This window comes from Pipistrellus hanaki (genome assembly GCF_964339955.1).
Source record: "Pipistrellus hanaki genome assembly, chromosome: 13".
Classification (NCBI taxonomy): domain Eukaryota; kingdom Metazoa; phylum Chordata; class Mammalia; order Chiroptera; family Vespertilionidae; genus Pipistrellus; species Pipistrellus hanaki.
The window spans coordinates 47,285,969-47,302,970 of NC_140515.1; the positions used below are offsets into that span (position 1 = coordinate 47,285,969).

A 17,002-nucleotide genomic window follows, 5' to 3' on the forward strand; every position below is an offset into this window, starting at 1 on the left:
GTGACTTTATTTTTCTTCTTGTATTCAGTTCACCTAGTTGGAAAGATAGTATTTTATTCAAAATAGAACTATTCATAAACACAGAATACAAGTTTTCTCTTTGACCTTAAGACATTTCCTATCACCTCTTACGTTTTGATCTGCAAGGTTGTATCGTTCCAGGTTCTTTGCCTATAATTCAGGTAAATTATGAGTGGATAGACAGTGGTAGTATTTTCTAAAATGATCAACGTACATTGTACTGCAATATTTCAAGAGGACAAAAGAGTTTACAATAAAAAGTAAGTCTCTCTCCAAGTAATTCTTTTCCCTGGAAGCAGCCAATATTATGAGATTCTGCAATTCTCTCCAAGGCTATTCTGTGCCTAGAATAGTGATGTTTTGTGATTGGAATAGATTATCTTTTTAAATATATACAAGCACAAAATGCATGTTTTTCTACTTCCTTATTGTTTTTCTACCAAAATAATATCCATTATCCAAACAGCCAAGTGTTTTGCTCCTTTCATTGATAGATAAGTTTATACACAATTTGATTTTTCTCCCATTTTCCTTCTAAAATATTGCTTAGTAGTAGGAAGAATTTCTTGATTCCCTTTCTATACCTTTTTTTCTATTTTCAATTATCCTAGAATTTTTTTATTTACTCCTTTGTGCATAACCATGAACTCTATTTTATATAACCTTTTGGGCCTCAATCTGTATTTAAGATTTGTTTCTATACCTAAAGATGGGCTGCAAAGGTATTGGAGAGTAATCGGGGTTGGTTACATGACCCCTGCACAGGACACGGTAACAGTTACTCAGTTCCTAACTATGCAAACCTAGCAGCATAGACTTTTGAAGAAGGCACATCAATTTAGGCATCACTTCTGATTTCAACTAGCTTATGTTTTCATAATTATAGAATAAGCAAACAACTTGTGAGAGACAGCAACTATTTTTACACTGTGGACTCGGGATATCAGGATAGCTTCCTGTAGAATTATTCTCTGGAAAGTACAGTGGAACCATTTTAAAAGAAAGTCTGACCCATAAGAATATTTTACTATATAAAGAACCTACAAAGTAGACTAGAAACTAAAGCTCATTCTGAGAATTTTAAAAATATATATGTTTTGTTTTAATTGATTTCAGAGAGAGGAAGAGAAAAATAGAAATATTGATTGGCTGCCTCCTGCACATGCCCTATGAGGGATTGGTCCCACAACCAGTGCACATGCCCTGACCAGCAATCGCACCAGCAACATCCTGGTGCCAGCAATACTCAATCAACTCTGCCACACTGGCCGGGCTTATTCTGAGATTGTGATATCAGAGTCATGGGGGGTGTTTGTAGTTATCAGTAAGTTTTTGCCTTATATTTCTTTCCTGTTGCTTCTGGCCACAACACATTTTGGTGGAAAGTGTATCCTTTTTTGTCATTAGATTATAGAAAGCTGAATACACATGATCAGAAATAGACTATGTCTGGTTGTTTTTCTCAAAACTCAAATGTTACTGCACTCGGAGGGCACGTAATCCCACCATTACATCCTTGAGTCACTGGGTTTAAGGCTTTCTTGTTTTTAATCTTTATTGTTGAGAGTGTTACAGAGGTCCCCCTTCTCCCCTCCCCACTTCATTCCCCTCTCTACCTGGTTCCCACCCCACCCCAGTCCTTCACCACCTTATTGTCTGGGTCCATGGGCAATGCATAGAGGCATATAAATTCTTCTGTTATTCTCTTCATGCTCCCTTCCCTCATCCCTCTGAGATTCCTTAGTCTATTCATGTTTCCCTCCGTTTATTTCATTCATTAGATTCCACATGTAAATGAGATCCTGTGTTAATTGTCTTTCTCTGATTGGCTTATTTCACTTAAGCATAATACTCTCCAGGTTTCTTCTTATGTGTGTTTTGCTAGGCTTATAGGTACTCTTCTCTTTTTCACATTTTTTTTAGACAAACCATTCATCAGCACATTCTGTGGCATTTGCCACTTCCTGAGCCTGAGTGTGTGACTTCAAGTATTTGAGAGTTTTATTTTTCCCTTCCTTCAGACTAGTAAATGCCTAATTTTAAATGGACTATTTCTGTCAGTTTCCCAGCTTACTCCCCATTGCCATGATTAAGTAGCCCAAAACATTCTTCAATGATGTCTGAGGCTTTGGAATTTAAAAGTAAATTGCTTCTGGGAAAAACAAATCAAACTTGCATTGCAGACCTACAGAAAGTGCATTAAAACATATTACACTGCACTTTCTTGGTGGAATAAATTGAGAGTCACAGCAATGATTCTTCTAGCAATGTCAGAGTCTGAGACACTTCGATTAATTTTTGGCTTTGGATTGAGTTCCTTTCCAACACTCCACTCTCTATTTGATGTGTCTACATTTTTCAGTGTATCCAATGACAATTTATGCCATAAATTATTGGCTTTGGGGCCAAAATCTTAGAATGGAAAGGTAAGACAATAAACTGGAAAGAGTGCATGAAGAAGATAGGTATGTGACTTGATTTCCCATTACTGATGTGCTCTGTGACATTAGGTAAACTCTGCAACCTTAGTGGGCCTTTATTTACATCACATTCATGTCTACCTGTGTGATGGTGCCGTGGCTGCCTTATTACATTTAAGACATCTTCTGATGCAAGGTGGTGGGTGGATGGTTAGAAGGACTCCTAAGTCATCTAGTTTTTCCTAGGCACCTTGCATACCTGTTAAACCTATAAATTATAAAGGAAAGTTGAGCAAAGTGTGGTACCTGGAGGAATCCATTGTATTCTGTGGATTAATTCAAGAAGTCAAAGACCTCAATTTTAATTAGCAATGAAGAGAAAATGACTATTTACATTTTCAATTCACATTAAAATTTGTTGCAGCTTCTCTTTTAAAAAATCTCTTTAAAGTGCAATATCTCTATAGAAAGATGTGCATATTATAAATAGGAAGTTTGATACATTTTTTATAAACTGAACACTGTCATTGCAGCCAGCATCCTCACCAAGAAGCAAAATGTGACCAGTCCTTCAAGTGACTCCTTGTGTTCTCTCCCATTCACCACCTTCTCACCCACTAAGGATAACCACTGTCATAACTTTTAACACAATAGATGAGTTTTACCTGTTTTTATAAAATATAAGTGGGGTCTTACCTTCTGTGCTCTTTTGTGTCTTGACATTTCAATTAAAAATGTTGTAAGCAGGGGGCATAGATGGGAAGAGATAAATCAAGGAACTTATATGCATAGACCATGGACACAGATAATAGTGTGGTGAAGTTCATTGCAGGGGGATGGTAGAAACTGGGTGGAGGGGGGCAAAAGGGATAGCTGTAATACTGTCAACAATAATATATATATTATTTTGTGAAGATTAGATTGGAAGAAGCCACGAATGGAAGTATGGGAAGTATGTGGGGGGGGGGGGGGAATATATATATATATATATATATTTTTTTTTTTTTTTAAAGTTTGTAAGATTTACCCATATTATTCCTTGACTAGAGGCCCGATGCATGAAATTTGTGCAAAAGCCTTGGGAAATGTTCCATACCTGCACTGCCCAATATGGCAGCCACTAGCCACATGTGACTATCAAACTCTTCAAATGTGACTAGTGTGACTGAGGAAACAAACCTTTACTTTTAGCTAATTTAATTTATTTAAATGTAAGTAGTCAGTCACATTTGAGTAGTGGCTACCTTGCTGGATATCACAGACTTAAAACATGTCTGTAGGTGATCACATGCACTTATTCCTATTGGCAACGATTTCTGTCATACCGAGGTGTGGAATCACTTGGTCATAAAATGCAAATGTTCAACTTTATTACATAAATATTGCCGAGCAGTTTTCTACCTGTGGTGTTCAGTTGAGCTTATTTATATTTCCAAAAATGTAGAAGAGTTCCACTTTCTTTTCTTCATTGATAATACTTGGATATTAATAGCTTGACATTATAGGTGCCTCCATAGTCTTTCCATACTTCCATTCGTGGCTTCTTCCAATCTAATCTTCACAAAAGAATCTGATCTTTTTAAAAATACATATCATATAATAACTCCTTGTTTGAAATATTACCAACTTCCCACTGTCTTTAGCATGCAGTTCACATGACATCAGTCTCCTTCCTCAACTCTCAGTTTCAATATCACCTCTTCATTAATGTCTCCCTGATTATCTATTCAGGGTCTTCCCTTCATATTTTAACAGCTCATATGATTTGTTTATTTCTTTCTCAATTGTTATCACTACTTATAATCCTTCATTTGGCTATTCGTTTACTTGTCTTACTGGTATCTCCCTCTTACCCCCACTGAACTATAAACTCTGTGATGGTAAGGACATGCCACTTTTAATCATGGCTGTAGTGAGCAGAATAAAGGTCCCCAAGGATATCCAAGTCCTCATCCTCAGAACTTGTGAAGATGTCATGTTAAGTGGCAAAGGGGAATTAAGATTCCAAACAAAATTAAGTTGCTAATCAGATAATCTTTAATAGGGAAATTATTCTGGATTATCTGTGTTGGCCCAATGTAATCACATGGTTTTTTAAAAGGAGAAATGGAAGGCCAAAGACAAGGTCAGAGTGATGTGCTCTGAGGAGGTTCTGATCCACTGTGTCTGGCTTTGAAAATGGAGGAATGGAGACAGGAACCTGGGAATATGGATGGCCTCTAGATTGCAGAAATGTCAAGGACCTGGATTCTCTCTCAGAACCTCTAGAAAAGAAAGCAGCTCTGGTGGCACCTGGATTTTTGCTCTGTGAGACCTGCATCAGACTCCTGACCACAGAGCTATAAGATAATGGATTTGTGTTGTTTTGAGCCCCTCCGTGTATAGTAATTTTTCATGCTAATACAAAAATGAACACAGCGTCTAATTAAAATATTTAGAATTTAAAAGTGAGAAAAGGACACGAGAGTAATATTGAAATGAGGGAGCGTGCCTATTAGATGGGAAGAGCAGAGAAGTTCTGATGGAGAGTCACACTTGATGCAGTGCTGAAGGAGGAGCTGGATTTCTTCTTGGAGAGAGACATATTAGGAACATTCCAAGCCAAAGATACAGTGTGTGCAATGACTGGACAGGAAGACACTTGAGATGTCCATAGTAACAATGGCTACAGGAGACTCATGGCTGCGAAGGTGAAAGTTGCAGCCAGCATTTTAACTAACGTTGCGATTGCAAATGAAAGTGTCTGCAATAATAACTAAAACCAGAGCTCATCATTACAGCCATCTCATCTCTGAGATTGACACCATCTATATACAGCACTGACAAGCCAGTTGGGGCCTTAATGACCAAACTGACTGATACCCAAATGGAAAAAGAGCATTTATCTTTCAAAAATCTTCAAGAGCATCATAATAGCACAACTAAGAGGAAGAACATGCAGAAGAAAAAAATCAGAAGAAACATTTGAGGCTTGCTATGTGTAAGAGACATAGTTCTTTCTAAACATTTTGGTACTTAATCTTCAGAACCCATTGAAATGGATATGATTCTTGGTCCCATCTGTAAACTAATAATAATACTTAATCTTAGGACAGTTAAACGAATGGTGTAAAGTCTTACAGATAGTAAGTGGCAGAGCAGGGATTTGAACTACATGATGTTGAAAGGCAAGTTCTTAGCCAGTAAATATATCTCATGTTTAACAGATCAAAAAGGAATGATGATACACTTTATCTTAATTTCAAAACACTGTTTGCAGACTCTTGGGCAATGAAAAAGATTTTACTTTACTGTCTTCCAACTGACTGAAATTTAATAAAGTGTGTTTAGTTCATATTTCTTTGGATTGTGGTTTAAGAAAACCTAGTAATGTGAAGGGACAGCTCATTTCGGCCAGAATAAAAGATAAAACAGAGAAAACGGATTGCGTTTCCAGGATTTTCACACCATCTTGCCAAAGGGGGCTTTCCCAGAGCTGCTGTTCATACTTTCACATTTTACATTAGATCTAGACTCTTGTAAATTTATTTCATGTCGTCAAACTTGATCATAATTTCCATCCTCAGAGGCCAATTTAAGATCTCAAGACAATTTGCTTTAATGGATAAATTAGAGGGAACTTAGTAAGGGTATTACATTTTGCAGATGAATAAATGGTTCTGAGTGGAGTGGAATTCCTTCCCAGGTTGCCTACTTACCATCACATTGTGCTAAATGCTGGAGCTACTGGTGAAAATGAGGCCGGGGATTGTCCTCAAGATCCTTGCATTGCTGTTGACTCTGGGAAGGCCATCCTTTTTAGAATGAGTTAGAGAATTTTAGCCTCAGCTATTAGAGGCAAATAACTTGCCCCTATTAGATGTATAACCCCTATACTGGACTATAAGAAGACCTGATTATGACATCCTTAATAGAGCTTGTTGGTGCCCCTACCAAGAGCCTAATTACCAGGCTGGAGCACTCCTCTACCAGCCTCTGTGGGTTCTGACAGTTCACATCTGTGACCTGTAGCAACAGGGAATTACTTTGCCAAGAAATTCCTTGGAAGTTACTCCCTTATTCTAGAGGCAGTCAACAGCTAGTGACTGACAGATGTAAGGTCAAAAGACCAGCCCTTTTGCCACAAGGAGGGGATTAATTAATGGTGTTATTTCTGCTTCCTTGCTCCCTTTGGAATCAGGCTGAGACTAGAGTCCAAACTGAGATAATATCCTTGCTTAGCGTCCTCTACCCTGCTTTTCTCATTTCCTTGCTAGTTTCTCTAGAGCTCTCACTTGCTCTGGGTTTCTTATGAAACCAACCTTAGTCAATGTCACATTTCTATAATTTTCTTGCATGACCTCCAGTTACAACCTTTTTGAGAAGGACCAAGTTTCCTTCACTTGTTCTAGAGAAAGGACACTGACATGTCTCTAAACACGCTTCTCCAGGCCTAGCACACTCTGGAAGAAGATATAAAACTGAATGAGTTCTATCAGAAACCATGGGGAAAGCCTCTTTGGCATCTGGATAGCCATAGATTTTCAAGATAAATGGAGAGCAACTATTATAGATCAATGGTCTCCTGGTGCAGCCTTTTTCCTCAATGTACTCGATGCCTCTCTGCACATTGTTGTTAGGATTTAGAGTGATTCTTTACATAGCTCTGAATAAAATGGTTTACATGGTAAGAAAGACGAATGCTGAACTCTTTCCAAGCTCTTGGAACAAGGATATAGGAACCAGAAAGCTCTGCCCATTAAGCACTGTCCCCAGTCAGAGACTGAAATTGTTCCCAATCGAACAGCAACATGACTTTTCTCTTCAAGGATGCCCACTGGCCAGAGTACAAATGAAAAGATTCAGCCTCTTCTCTTGAAAGGATGGATACATGAGTGACTGGATAGCTGGCTGGCTGCCTGAATGGATGAATAAGAATCAGTGAAAGAAGGTGTGAGTGAATACACTTGCTGCAGTTTCCTTGAAGATTAATTTTTTGCTTTGGTCTGTTTTTCAATTCAAAAAAAATATTACTAAAAATAACTCAATGAAAAAGAGAAAGACACTTTCTCATAAATGTGATAAAAACACTATTATTTGGGATATTCATTAAGGAAAATATGCTGGGACTCATTCTCTTCTCAATATACCTAGTGGTTTCTAATAAATCAATTTACATTAGTTTCAGAGACATGAGCTTTTTAAAATTTAACAAGTTTGAGAAGGAAGCTTTTCCAGCTTCCCAGAATTATCTTTGAGCAGTATATTTTATTTAAGACGTGGTACAAATGAAATGTGTTGAGTTCTCTATATGTAAAAATGACCATTGCATTCTCTACTTCAATACCAGTCTTGAAGGTGGAATGTGGGTATGTGGATGGTTTCCAAGGGACAGAGAGCAGAGGACAAGGTGGGAAGGAATATGGAGAGGAGAGAGCCTCTGATAACAGGAAATTCTACTTAGACTGCATTTCAGCCCCATTTCTTGAGCTTGGGTCTCTCACATGTACGGTTCTAACTTGCAGAATTAATGTGAAGCTTCCCGTCCCTCTTCACTACTGTAGTCAAGGGAATTGATCAAAAAAAGTTGCTTCATTTTGAACTGATGTGATTGTCTCCATATTTCAGTTCAACAGAAGTCTGTTTTCTCAGCAAGATGTGCTATTTCTTAGGGCTACATTTATATGTGTGTATCAACTAATTATATTGTGCAGGTATTTTTCTCCACTTGTTTCTTTTCTCTTAGAGCATTTTTCAAATGCTGGGGGAGACTTAAAAATAATTGAGGTTTATATTATAATCTTTAAACAATTGGATTAAATGTAGCAGGGCTCTGGCCAGCCAAGGTGGCTCAGTGGTTGGGCATTGACCTATGGACCAGGAGGTCACAGTTCAATTCCTGATCCGGGCATATGTTCTAGTTGTGGGCTTAATCCCCAGTTATGCAGGGGGCATCTGATCAATGATTCTCTCTTATCATTGATGCTTCTATCTCTCTCCCTCTCCCTTCCTCTCTGAAATCAATAAACATATATTTTTTAAATGCAGCCAGGCTTTGAAACTAAAGTTAAAGGATTAATTCAATAACGGAAGATTCAATTTCTGCAAAGAAAAACTTTGTTCTGGAACAGATAGCAAGCAGACAGCCCCTTAATACCATCTTCAACTCTTCTTTGATCACATGCTATGCTTTCTGACAGAGAAACTCAGGAGTGCAAGTGATGGAAGCTAAGATGCAGAGCAGGCTGCTCCCAGCACTGAGAAACAAAGGGAAGAATTTCAAAACCCAGTCCTGGTGGTGGTCAGCAGTCCACTTTGTTCATAAAGCTTGGAGGAAATATAATACATAGAGTGCTTGTGGGTGCAATATACACACAGGTCCCAAAAGCCCCCTGGGGAATTTTCCTTGATGAGAATTTTAGTACTTAACTGGAAATTATGGCTTTTGGACCTTTTCGTTTTTATTTCTGGTGAACACATCCAATACAAAGGCAACGTGTTTAGCTAGCACATTGCAGGTCAGACTCTTTGCAACTCGTGGATTCATTTTCAGCGGTTTGCAATACCAATTGATCTTAACCAGCCAATAGAAAACAGAGGCACAGGGAGCTAGAATATTACCTCAATAAGTGTAGACAGGAAGTAAATTGACCTTCAACTTCAGATTTCTCTGTCCTTCCATCAGGTAGGGATATTCAGAGGTGCTAAGTTGATTTATGTTAAAGGTATTTCAGTAAAGCAATGACCTTGTACCAATAAATGTTTAAATGTGTAGTTCTTTGGGGATCAGGAAAAAAAATTCCATTCTTAAAATAATACACTCTGTGAAAGCTTTTTACTGCCAGAGAATTTACTCTGAGTGCATTTAAACAAACAACCTCCCAATAGGAACAAACTAAAATACGGCCACTACATGATTTTTACTTTAATTTTTATTTATGGATTGAAAGGTGCCACAGATAAATGAAAAAGGAGAACACTAGAGAGCCAGATATATTCGTTAGCTCATAATATGCTGACCAAATTCTCATTATGAGGATTGAGGAGAAGTCATGGGCATGGGGTCCAGTCCCACTTTTTTTTTTTAAATATATTTTATTGATTTTGTACAGAGAGGAAGAGAGAGGGATAGAGAGTTAGAAACATTGATGAGAGAGAGTCATCGATCAGCTGCCTCTTGCACACCCCCAACTTGGGATATGCCTGCAACCAAGGTACATGCCCTTGACCGGAATCAAATCCGGGACCTTTCAGTCCCCAAACCGACGCTCTATCCATTGAGCCAAACGGATTTCGGCCAGTCCATTTCTTAAAGTGAACTTGGACAGCACCCCTCATGGTGGAACTTCTTTGTACTTTGCTTTTTTTTGGCCATAAAATAAAAGTAGAAAAGAAATGATGTGCAAGATTGTTTCGAGCTTTGGATGTTCTGGATTTATAGCTCGAAACAAATTTTTGAATGACCATCATTCAAGCCATACATACAATGTCATCTTTATTACAGGCAATTTGAAACCACAGAAAAGGAATATAAATTAAATATATAAATAATCTTTGGTTCATATAGTTAATGTAGTTAATTATTAGAATTCACTCAAAAGTTGCTGACATAAAAAGTAAAATAGATATTTCAAAATCCCTCAAATACCTTTACTAAGAAAAAAGCAGAAATGACTAATTAAATCTGTTAGAGGAGTTACTTCCCGTTAAAATTGTATATAAGATCCTGATTTGTCAATGGCTGCTTGATTTTTTTTTTGGTTTGTTTTTCGCCTCTTGTTTTTCTAGGGAGTAAATTGATGTAGTTTTTAGAGAGATTAACCCTTTTTCTTTTATTCGTTCATCCTCAAAGTAAACACTAACCTTAATTAACAAGGTAAGAGAATTGGCCCAATGGGATGTAACATTTCATATCTGATAAAGGTCACCCCAGATCAGCTCTGGTTGGGAATGGTGAACCACTAGTTCAGTAGTTAAGACTATTGTTCCAGAATGCAGGACTGAATTTCTCCATGCCATCTAAATGCCAGTAGGTCAGAAATTTCCTATTTCAGTCCAAGTGCTACCTTTTTCCTAGAAGCCTTCCCTGAGGCCTTATTCTTGGTCTTCAGCCCTCACTCAGAGAGTTCCTGCTTGCGCCCTGCCAGCACTAAATTCAGGCTCTTCCCCAAAGATGCTCCTCCATGGCCAACCTGGCTGAATTCTGTTTCTTCTCAGTGCGGTAGTGGCTTTCATGTTCTTTTGTGTCTTCTGGATTATTGCTTCTCTTTTTTTGTAAACACTGCTTTTCTAAAAGCTCCTGCAAGCTGTCAAGATCACCCTCTCTACCTATCACCTACTGGCCTCCTGTAATTTGCTCTCACTGAAGACTTTTGGCATCTGGATAAGTCTTCAGTCCTAACCCAGTCTCTGCCATCACCCTTCAGTATTTTCAACAACCATTTTTCTTTTTTCTTTTTTTTAAATATATTTTATTGATTTTTTACAGAGAGGAAGAGAGAGGGATAGAGAGTTAGAAACATCGATGAGAGAGAATCATCGATCAGCTGCCTCTTGCATACCCCCCATTGGGGATGTGCCTGCAACCAAGGTACATGCCCTTGACCGGAATCGAACCTGGGACCTTTCAATCCGCAGGCCGATGCTCTATCCACTGAGACAAACCGGTTTCGGCTCAACAACCATTTCTTATATTGAATCACTGTTGCATTGAATTGGTGTGTTGACTACCCCACAGCATGACTTTTCAATTTCTTTATCATATTATCTGTAATACCTTCCTCTTCAATTTCTTCTAACCATTCACCCTTGGAGTTAAACTCAAAACCATACAACCTAATGAAACTGCTGTTTCTCCAAAATTATGAAATCAACATCCTACTCTCATCCCAAAGCCTTCTTCTATTTTCCAGTTAAGTTGTTCAATTAATGATCTTTCTCCAGTCTCTGGGCAATGTCCAATCCATTGGCTCCTCTTTCTTTGCCCTGTCCATTAGTGTTGACTCATCATCTTTTGTGTCCCATATCAGATTAAATAGCAACCTTGGATGAGCTCAGCTTCCTGCCTTTTGTGGTCTTCATGTGTCCCATAGGTGAAGAAAATCAAAAAGAGAAAAACAGATTGCTATACTATGATCAGGAGCATCAGTTGTGTCTCTGGAATTTCTTCTAAAATCCTACTACTTTTCTTGGTTACCTCATTCTCCAATTTTTTGATGGCCATTACAAACCACCTTCTCCCTTCTGAAATTGCTGCCTCCCTACCTCTCCAGACACTCAGCAAATGACATCCGTTTTCACTTAATTTAGAAGATAGCAGTCATGAGATAGGAACTCCCTCTGCCTGACACCATTAGACTTAGAAATCTATTATCAGAACACAGCTTGCCTTCTTCCCTCCTGTTGCAGGAAAGCCGAGTAAAAGTGGAGACAAGGAGGCATGTCTTTTTGCCAAGGAATATTTACCAAGAAAGATAGATTTGTTGTCTTTCTAACTAATACCATGTTAAATACTTAAAAATGAAAATAATTTCTTTTCTCGTTGACTCACACACTATTTAATCTTGGTTTTACAGAGTAAATATGATTAGATTTTAAATAAGCTTAGAATTCTGACTTCTATGTTTACCAGTAACTTTAGTCAGGTTACTTAATCTCCCCCACCCTCTATAAGATGAGAAGAATATTATTAGAATAATTAATTGCCCCAAGTGTACTCTACCCCACCACTCATCGACTATATGCTTTCCATTATTAATATTCATACTAATAATTTTATAAGACCTTACATTAAAATAATACAAGGAATATATTTCTTCAAAAATAGTAAAGTAAGAATGAGTTAAAATTGGAGGAAAATAATGTCTTTACTTACCCTGAAATAATATTAAAACTAAAACTGATGAGTACAACCCAAGTAATATCTGTTAGGCTTAGATATGAAATTTATTGATATAATTCACTACAAAGAAATCTGTAGAGAAATTATTATCTGCTCCTAGTAGCCCCAAGACCTTCTATAAATAACCTCAGTCTCCAAAGTCTAAGTCTCCTCAGCTGGAAAAAGGACGATAAAATATTCCTTGTAAGATATTGGTAAAGATTAAATGAGATAATGCACATAATGCATTTGCACTGTGCTTGACATATGGAAGTGCTCAATAAATCCTATTACTAAGTTGAGAAAGAGGGAGGGAGGGAGGGAGGGAGGGAGGGAGGGAGAGAGAGAGAGAGAGAGAGAGAGGGAGAGAACAAACAATGGGACTTGTGATATTTTTTTTTTTCTGATGCAAGTTCTTTCTCTTGGGCAGGTAATACATTTATTAAGCTCTAATTGATCAATTTATATAAGATAAAGAACTAGCCTATACTTTTAGACCTGAACAAGTTCCTGGGACTTTGTCCTCCCACTAACTTGGTTGATGGTGACCTTGACATTGAGGGGGTGCAGAAGCAAGAGAAATGACCTTTCCAAGTCCAGTCTCAGTATCTAACCTTTGAACAGTGATGTCCTCTAATGAGCATTTTCAGTACATTGGAAGACTGGGCCAATCATCACTAATGCAAAAAGCTTTAGTAAATTTTTTGTCTCTACGCTATAATGATAATTCTAACATAGGTGATTCTCCTCCAAAATCATGGTGATTACAAGTCTGTTTGAAGCTACAGTCTAGTGAGCATGGAGTAATGTTTTTGTTAACTCTTTTTCTATTGTTGCTATTAGTATTTCTTAAGCACTATAGTTACTATGGTTTTATTGTGGATTTTATATATTATGTCTTGGGTGTTCAGGTTTAATTTCCTTGTTTTTCTTCTTTATACTTTAATTATAATTGGTATATATTTGGAACATTAAGCTCTGATTGCCATTTTATTCAATAAAGCTTATCAAACTTCCCAAGCTTTTACCCCTGGGTCCTTCTTATGTGTAGATATGAATCAATAAATCTAAATCAAAGTTGTATGAAGTGTTGTATTCCCTCCCCTGACCTGGTGTGAGCCATTCATGCATTTAATTAATGTCACTAGTGAATGGTATCTTTGTTCTAGGAAAGAAAATAAAATCCGCGTAATGGAGATTTCTGCTTCTGTATTGTATGAGGTCAAGTTAGAATAGCTATTTAATGTCTTCATCCTCAGAATTGTCCTCCCAACTTTGTCAACAAAGCAATGCACTTTTTGTTTCAAAGAAGTGTGAAATGTAAGGCCATGATGATAGTGACTTTTGACATCAAAACCAAATTAGCATTTTTGTGAACCCTGCTAAGAAATGTTGGCTTTGTGTCTTACTGGTCACATGTGCCTGCTGGCTATCTCTAGTGAATAATTGTCCTTAAAATATACTACTAATCCTCCCACATTCCTTCACATTGCCAGCGGTCTTTCAAGTTATAAACACAGGAAAGTACTATAGAACTCTGATGAAGGCATTGCTTCCCTGCAATGTGTGAGTTATGCCATATTATCATGTTCTAAGCTTACATCCTAGAGTTGTCTTTTTTCAGCCTTTCATCCTAATCCTTCCTTCTGAATACTCAAATGTTAAACAGTCCATTTTGTAAAAATAGAACGAATGCTTCCTACGACAAATTTATCCATTATTTATTAATAACACTTTGATCGAGGATAAGACCACCTGACTCCTTAAGTATTAATAGGTCCTTCAATGTCTTATTGATTTCGGCCCATCCTGAATAGGATATTTCAAATATAAGTATTGTGTTAAATTGGAAAACAATAAAAGAAGTCTAACTGATAATAGTCAGAAATGTACTACATTGTGAATTTCCAAATTTTTCAAAACATGTTTTGACATATTTTCTTTAATAAATCCATATTTTTTTCTAACTAAGCCATTTTACTGTACCTTAATATTGAGTGGTTTTAAGTATTGGCTATTTGCTGAATCTGGAATGGTCAATTATCTTTTAGTTCACTTGTCAATTTATTAATCTTGGTTTTATGTGGTAATAAAATTTAAGCAGAAGAAATGAATATAAATACAGATATCCATTAGTGTCAAGCTTATAGTTCCTTTTTTGTTAAATAACATTTTAAAATGTATCACAAAAGTTATCAGTTTAGCACAGGGAATTTTTCAATAGAAAATATGAACTATCTAACACATACAACATCAGATTGATTCAGATATTTTGCCATTTTATTCTGTTTTAATATGAAATATTTTGGACTATGTGGTTCTTTATTTTTTCCAGTTTCATTGATCTACTAGAGGCTTGGTGCACAAAATTCATGCACAGGTAGGGACCCTAGGCCTGGCTGGTGAACAGGGCCAATCAGGGCCTTCAATCTGCTGCCCAGGTCCTCCTTCTCTGGGTGCCAGCTCCTAGCCCAGGCCTTCCTTCATACTGCAACACCCCCTGTGGTCAGTGCACATCAGAGTGAGCAATAGAACTCCCTGTCTCCCAGTCAAATGCCCACGGGGACATGTTGTACATATATATATATATATATATATATATATATATGTGTGTGTGTGTGTGTGTGTGTGTGTGTGTGTGTGTGTGTGTGTATAATCTATAATAATAAAAGCATAATATGCTAATTAGACCAGACATCCATCCAGACAACCTTCCGGACAAAGCTGCAAAGCTGGGCTGCGAGGGAAGCCTGGGTCCCGGGTGCCAGAGGGAAGCCGATGCTGGCAGTCTGGAGGACCATTGGGCCTCTAGTTGACATATATTGCTATGTAAGTTGAAGGTTTACAGTATAATGGTTTAACTCACATATATATCATGGAAAGATTACTACAATAAGTTTAGTTAGCATCCATTATGTCATACAGATAAAATGAAAAGAAAAGAAAAGAAAAGAAAAGAAAAGAAAAGAAAAGACAAAAGAAAGTGTGTTTTTTCTTGTGATGAGAACTCTTAGGATTTACTGAAGTTTAAATTTTATTGTTATCTAGGAAGTTTTTGTTTGAAACACCAGTCTAAAAAATAAGTTTACAAATTCTGTGAGTTTGGGCTCCCCTTCGGTAGATCTCAGAATACAGCTCTAATCAAAGACAAGTAGAATATTTGAAATGTACTAATCTCTGATAATGAGCATTGTTATAATGGCTGCCAGGGGGACAACTTTTATTAGAATTCTCTTTTTGTGGCTCCTCCTCATTACGGGGAAAGGCCTTACTAAAATGAATAATTATCCTTCATTCCAGAACTACAATGTCAACTGTAAATGAGGAGATCTGTTCATACCTCCTTCTAGGTAACCCAAGTCCTTCATCTGTAGCCATCGGTTTGGTGACAGCCAGTCATTATTTTAACTGGCCCCTGATGCTGCAATGCACAGATGGCTCTCTTCCTGCGTGGCCCCGGGATCACTTCTAAATCTCTGAGAGGCATCTGTCACTCCCCCAAACAGCTTCCTGACAGCAATGACATGTGGCCTAATCATTAAGTCACAAGGCTTCTCTGCGGTGGCTCTCATAGTCAGAAAAACTCCTGTTGTCTTAGAGACACAGCTACCAACATCCACTGCCGATATTTTGCTTGAAGTGTTCTAACTTCTCTTTAAAAAAGTAACAGCCCTTCCTTTTATGCCTGTAGGTTATTTTCCTGGAAATAATGCCAAACTCTTAGGAGGCTTCATAGTGTTACACGTCTCAAAATTATTCATGAGGAAATATTGTAAAGACATAATTGGAATAGCACTGAAAATGTTTATAACATGTTACCTAAAAAGCAATAAAAATAAACTCACTTTTTTATTTCATGAATAATTCAATTATTATAGAAAAGTACTTTAAAAAACCATTCACCAAAATGATAACAATCACTCGTCTCAGGTAGGGGTGGAAGTTACAGATGACTTCTTTATGTACTGTATTTTGCAAATAATATAAAATAATTAATTAGAAAAATTTTGTTTAAATTGCTAAAATAATTGTGCTATAGGTAGACAATAAACATAAAAAAGTTGCAAAAATATTTTTCAAAGATTATTACAATACAATATTACTCTAATAATTTTGTCTGTGACATTTACACATGCTACTATTTAGCATGCTTTGAGAATTATGTTGGAATGAATTTTACTGCATCATATAGGAACTAAAACTGACAGTTTAAATAATATTTATTAATTCATTAAAAATAATAATAAAACCATTGAATATTACTCTAAATAACATTTCTGAAAATAACCCTATTTCCCAAACAAGTAAAAAAGAATTAATTAGAGGGGTGTAATTATTTTACATCTTTGAAAAATTCTTTAATTTTGAGCTAATAGGACACAACTGAATTTTTGTATCTGCTAATTCATTTGCCACATTACATGTCATGTAGCCCTCAAAACAGCTACACTGTGCCTATTGAGAATGAGGAATAAAAATACTAGTAGAGTGAAAAGTTCACCTTAATATTACTATGAAATCATTTTGACCTCGTGAACTTCTTGAAAGGTCTCTGAAACAAAGATCACACATTGAGAACTGGAAAGCCTAGAATAGACACTTTATTTTTGTAGCTGCATAGTACTCCATTTTAGGGAATGTACTGTTTGTATAAACTTGAGTTTGTATTGCCTTGAGTTTTTTCTTACAGACAATGCTGCCA

General features: G+C 37.0%; 1 protein-coding gene across 12 annotated transcripts in view; it reads left to right on the plus strand.

Annotated features, from left to right (window-relative positions):
* Window positions 1-17,002, plus strand: part of RBMS3 (RNA binding motif single stranded interacting protein 3) — a gene marked incomplete at its 3' end in the record, with an annotated part of 624,952 nt that overhangs the window by 440,809 nt on the left and 167,141 nt on the right. The window lies entirely within an intron of this gene.